This window comes from Zingiber officinale, chromosome 4B (genome assembly GCF_018446385.1).
Source record: "Zingiber officinale cultivar Zhangliang chromosome 4B, Zo_v1.1, whole genome shotgun sequence".
NCBI lineage: Eukaryota > Viridiplantae > Streptophyta > Magnoliopsida > Zingiberales > Zingiberaceae > Zingiber > Zingiber officinale.
Genome location: NC_055993.1, coordinates 47,565,913 through 47,571,938, shown reverse-complemented (window position 1 = coordinate 47,571,938; position 6,026 = coordinate 47,565,913). Strand labels below are relative to the sequence as shown.

Here is a 6,026-nt window from a genome sequence, read left to right as displayed (position 1 = left end):
AATTTTGAAAAGTTACCTGTTAAAATATCTCTAAGTCAACAATAGCTTTTTGAAAAGTTTCTAAGTTAAAAAAAAACTTTCTAAGCCAAAAAGACTTTTATGCAAGAAAATTTAAACATTTTAAAAAATTTCTATGCATTTATTTATTTATTTAGTTCTTAATTCTATTTATCAGAAAGTTTTAAATTTCCATTTTAACTTATCATAATTTCTTAAATCAATCTTTTTTAGATTTAATGCCACAAAAATTATACATGCAGAAATTTGTATCATGTTAATTTCTATTTGAATTTCAATTTCACAGAAATATTCAGATGGCATAGATTTTGACTTGATAAAATTTTTCGACAATATAAACAATTCTTTCGGCAATGTGCAAAATTCGTTTGAAGGAAGATTTTGTAATTTGCAAGAATTTTTTAACAATATGAGTTTGCAGGAATCTATTAATAATAGATTTCTTAATCTGAAAATTTTGTTTGACGAATCAATTTCTAATTCACAAAACTTTTTCAGTAAAGTAATTTGTAATTCGAAATTTTTAGATCCGGAAAAAGTTTTCGATAATATTTCTAAGTTGCATAATTCTTTCGTAAAAATATTTTCTAATTTGCAACAATTATTCGACCGAAGATTTTCTAATCTGAAAAGTTCTTTCGATAATTCAAATTTTGGTTCGCAAAAATCTTCAGGTAATTTGATTAATTGAATCAGTTGTTCGGAGGGTAGAGGTCATACCTTACTTACCTCGTCGGCCGTTGGTTCTCCCCCTGTTGAATTAATTTCTTCCAAAGATTCTCCCCCTTTATCGATCTCGGGATGTACTTCGGCTGTTGGGGCTATCTTGGTAATTTCTTCCGTCTCGGATTCTTCTGATGACGGCTCGATGTCTATTGAGGAGACGACTTCAACCGGTTCTTCGTAGAGCATTAAGAACTTTTCCCAAAGTTCTTTCGCGCTTTTGTACTCTTCGACTCTGTCGAAATCTTTAATTGGTATTGCGCTTAGAATGTGAAACTCTGCCCGAGCATTCGCCATGGACTCTTCACGTTGCTTCTCGTTCCAGAGGCGTATGCCGATTTTCTCTCCGTTCGTGTCTTTCGGTGCTTCATAACCTGTTTTCATTATTAGAGAAATACCAATACCAGAGTTAAGAAATACCTTCATTTGTTGCTTCCATAAAGAAAGCTCCCCCTTGAATGCTGGTGGGTAGTCGCTCGCTCCGGCCATTGTTTTGTTGCTTCAGACGGCGGTTAGTTCTTCTGAGGCGTACTCGGCTCTGATACCACTTGTAGGACCGTTGGGCCGGCTAGAAGTGTTGGTAAATAACCTGTTAATTAAAAACAAACAACCCTTCCTCGAACGATTAAGCTAACACTTGTAAAATGAATTAAGCAGATAAATAAAAGTCGAGGCACCAGATGTTTACTTGGTTACAACCGATGTGGTTGTTAATCCAAGGAAGATTAAGCTCAAAAACTCCTTCAGGCGGAGAAGCCTCTTACAGCGTTTAGGCACAGAAAATAGAAGCTTAACTACAACTAAAGCATACAAGTGTTTGGAAATAGAATGATCGTGATTGTTTTGAATTGATGAAAAGCTTCTGAACCAAGGCTATATTTATAGCCTTGGTCGGGGCGCCTGGAAGGGTTCCGTGCGCCCTGGGGGGGATAAATTTTATCCCCCAACGTTCAAATCGAGTTTTGACTCGATCTGGTGAAAATACTGGGTTCGGGCGCCCGGAAGGGTTCCGGGCGCCCCGGACTGTTTCGGGCACCCCGGAGCTCAAAGTCAACAGCCGTTGACTTTTTCGTCCGGGACCTCTTCTCTGGTTCAGTCCCGCCTCGGTCCGGTTCTTCTCCTCCGGATCCACTCACTTGGGTGATCTCTGCCATCCGGAAAAGGGCTCACCCGAACCCAACTTCCGGTCTTCTCGAGCGGGCTTCCCTCCGGTTTCTCGTCCCTCGGAATTGCTACGTGTTTCCTTCTCGTCCGCCAGCGTTCTCATCCGCAGTCTTCGTCCCTCGGTCGTCGACCTTCTCGCTAGCTGCGTCTCTTACTCCCCGAGCAATCTTCCGCTCCGGCTTTCGTCCCTCGGAACCACCGCGCGCTTCCTTCTCGTCCGCCGGTGTACTCTTCCGCAGCACCTCGTCCCTCGGACTGCCGTCCTTCTCGCTAGCTGCGTCTTCCGCTCGACTACCTGTGTTCCTAAGCTCCTGCACACTTAGACACAAGGTTAGAAACACACAGGACCTAACTTAACATGTTGATCACACCAAAACAATCTTGGGGTTCCAACACAAGGTTCGTTCCCCTCAAAAATGCTATGCATCGTCTATATAAGGTCTCAAAGGAATACTCAGTATCAAGAGAAACATAGCATTCATTTCTCCAGTAACCTAACTCAGTCTCAAAGGGGTGAATTGCTAGTTTCCACTCACGACAACAATTTTTTTTATCCCTTATTTTTTTTCATTCAATTTTTTTTTCTTTTTGAATGTTTGCAAAGTACCAAACTTGAACAAACTTTCACATTTTTTTTTTGGATTAATTTTTTCCAAATGAGCTTACATGATCTGAGTTTATCCAGTAACCAAAATGTAGTTGAGAGGTCACCATAGAAGCATAAGCACTAGTCCAATTCTATGAATCATGACCATTTTAGAGTTATCAACCATCAAAAATGGACATAGTGTATATAGATCCTAAAACAAGGCAAATACTTAAACTCTTATAGTAAAAGCATTGCTCACTTCATGCTATCAAAGATAGAAAAAGATATATCACTAAACATAGTAGCACCATAAGTAACACATAAAATCTAGAATAAACGTGCTAGTATTTTGTATTAAGGAACAAACAATAGTGATATGATGTAAGATGCAACTAGCAGCAAAAATTTTATTATGCAAAAAGAAGAAAACAAAAACAAAAACCAAAATTTTATTATGCAAGAAGAAGAAAACAAAAATAAAAACCAAATGCATCTAATGCATCCCCCCAGACTTAAACTTTTCATTGTCCCAATGAAACTAAAAATATTGTGCAGGAGATTTAAAAGTAAGAGAAGTTACCAAATGATGCGTGCCAAGTATCCATGTCATTAACTTCTCCATCATGTAGTTGCACACCTCCTAATCTTTGAGTCCTATAAAAGAAGATAGACAACAAAAATTAAGTAGAGGATACATGTTTATTATAAAGAAAGAACTAAAGTTATAAAAGAAAACAAGGAAAATGAACTTGGGTTGCCTCCCAAGAAGCGCTTGTTTAAGGTCATTAGCTCAACCACCTCATTAGATTCATCGAAATCTCGCTCTTCGAGGGGTAAGATATTTTAGAACCCTCTTACCAAGGGCTCTTATTATGGAGGGAGCTTTCATCAAAAAGTGAAGAATCACTCTCTCCATCTTCGTCTTCTTGGAAATTCTTTCAGGAGGTCAAAGACGGTTCAAATCGAGCTTCCAATTATAAGCCCCATGAAAATCTGCACATGCAAAGAAAATACAAATCTCCCGCAAACGTATTAGATAAGATAGAGCCATAACCATATTAAGATAAGCAGAATAAGAAATAAAAACTGAATCACATCCAACAAAGTCAATGGCAGGTACCTCTATAAAATTTTCCAAAAGATCACAAGAAATACTAGCCTTACTTTACTGAGAGGTACCTGAAATTTATAAACATGTGGATGTGACTTCCTCTAAATCAAATGATGGTTCTGGCTCTGGCTCTGGTGTTGGTACTTCCAAAGGTAGTGATTCTTGAGACTCTGCTAACTCTGCACAAGTCCCTACACATGGATCCACAACATGTTCAATTCTTGCAACTCTCATAATCTCTAAAGATTGTGTGGATGAAGGAGGTAATTCTTGAGATGTTGTTTCCACACCACAGCTCCCTACACTTCCTTCCAAATCATCATTAACAACACAAGCATCGAAAAATAAACCAACGTCTATATCTTCAATAGGAGAATCAACTATAGGAGGATCATTGACTTCGTTTGCATTTTTACGTTGATCTACCTCAATACATTCATCATCTGAAAATTCAATGTCACTATAACATCCTGTAAAATCTGGAGGAAGATCTGAAAACTTGTTATCCACTGTATTATTATCACAATCCTCATATGAAGAGTCCTCATCTTCATATACATCCAGAAATCTACACTCAAGCATTTTTGTATCACAGAATTTTCCAAGATCTTTATCTTCATTAGCCCCCACTAGCCTTTGTGGAAAAGGAACCCTTAGTGAAAGTCTTTGGAATGGTTGAGCATATGGCTAAGGTTCAAATTGCTTGTCTAGTGATGGTCTGATTAATCATTGAGGGAAAGGTACTTATGGCATTTGGGAACCTCCTGGAATAATGGAATTGAGTTCATGTGGTCTTCTATTGTTCTTCTCCTCAATTCTATACAAGTTATTTTTTAGAAGTTCTTCATGATTCTTGTCACTCCTCAACTTACTATCATTACACTTTTCACTAGATCTTATTTGTGTAGGAGGGGGATCTACTTTGAACCATTTTGAAACTATGCTCTCAATCTTTGCCCCCAAATGTTTGAACTCCTCACTCTGTGACTTCCAAATTTCGACATTCTTGGGTGGTTGAATTGTATTTCGTTTGACAGGCTCTCTAGTATATATGGCTTGTACTTCTTGAGTTTCTGAGGGATATTCCATCCAACTTTTGCTCGACCATCCATGGAGGTTCAATGTCACTTGATCAATTAATGTATAAGTTTCTTCTATACTCTTGTCCATAAATGAACCTCCAGCTGATGAATCTAACAAACACTTATCTGAAAAAGAAATTCCCCTATAGAATATGTGTAGAATCATCTATTTCTCCAAGCCATGGTGAGGGCACTATCTTTGTAGACTCTTGAATCTATCCCATGTTTCAAATAAAGATTCTCCATTTGCTTGAACAAAATTTGTGATGCAACTCCTCAAGTAAATTGTTCTGCTTGGAGGGAAAAAATTATTCAGAAATTATTGCTCCAATTGTTCCCAACTTGTGATGCTTTGAGGACGAAGAGAATATAACCAAGTCCTTACTTTGTCCTTGATACTGAAAAGAAATGCCATCAATCGAACTACATCCGCTGACACTCCTTCATAGTCCACCATATCACAAAGCTCTAAAAATCTTTCAAGGTGCAGATAAGGACTTTCTAATACTTCTCCTCCAAATTTATGACATTGTATCATGGAAATTAACTCTGGGTCTAGTTAGAAGCTTTCTGCTTCAATATGAGGCTGCACAATGGGAGATAAAAATCTTGCAGAAATGGGTGTAGAGAAATCTCTTAAGGACCTGCTTGACATGTTAGCGCTCATGGTATCTAAGAAAAAATATTTATGAGAAGAATTAAAAAAAGGAAAAAAATGAAAGACAAGAAGTAAATGCTATGTGAAAAAAAATAAATACAGAATTTAAAAACAAGAAAGGAAATGTAGATTTTTTTTTTTGAGTTATGAAAATGGAAAAACAAAAAACTATTCACAAGTCTAGATTAACTAAATTGTTAATCTAATAATGTTAATACAAACAGTCCCCGACAACGGCGCCAACAACTTGTTACGTATCCGCAAGTGCACGGATTCATCGTTAGTAATAAAATATCAATTCCACAGGGACTGTTGATTAAGCACTAGAGATATCGCAAAATAAATTATCTAGACAAACCTAAGATTGGTGAGAAAAGAGAGTAAGAAAGAGAGAAGAGGAAAGTGAGGAGAGAGAGAACTGATCTTGGAGGGAATTGACCTTTGGGGGGTGGATTCTAGGATTTCGGTTTCATTATAATTCTAGGAGATACTACATAGATTGCTTAGTTTCTTTTCTATATGTCAATGCTCTTGCAGGAAGTTAGATTGGCCAGTATCCCTAAGTATCACGTAGAGACGATCCCTGTGAAATCCTGTAATGGTTAACCCCCTGTCACGAGGGCGCCTCGGTAGATCACATGGAGACACATCTAGTAAAGAACAATAAGGATAAGGGCTACC

General features: G+C 37.7%; 1 non-coding gene across 1 annotated transcript; it reads left to right on the top strand.

Moving 5' to 3' along the window:
- The first annotated feature begins 4,863 nt into the window (after positions 1–4,863).
- Positions 4,864–4,971, top strand: LOC121978860. The gene has a single exon (XR_006111196.1). It is a non-coding gene; the product is annotated as a small nucleolar RNA R71 (small nucleolar RNA).
- Positions 4,972–6,026: the final 1,055 nt, after the last annotated feature.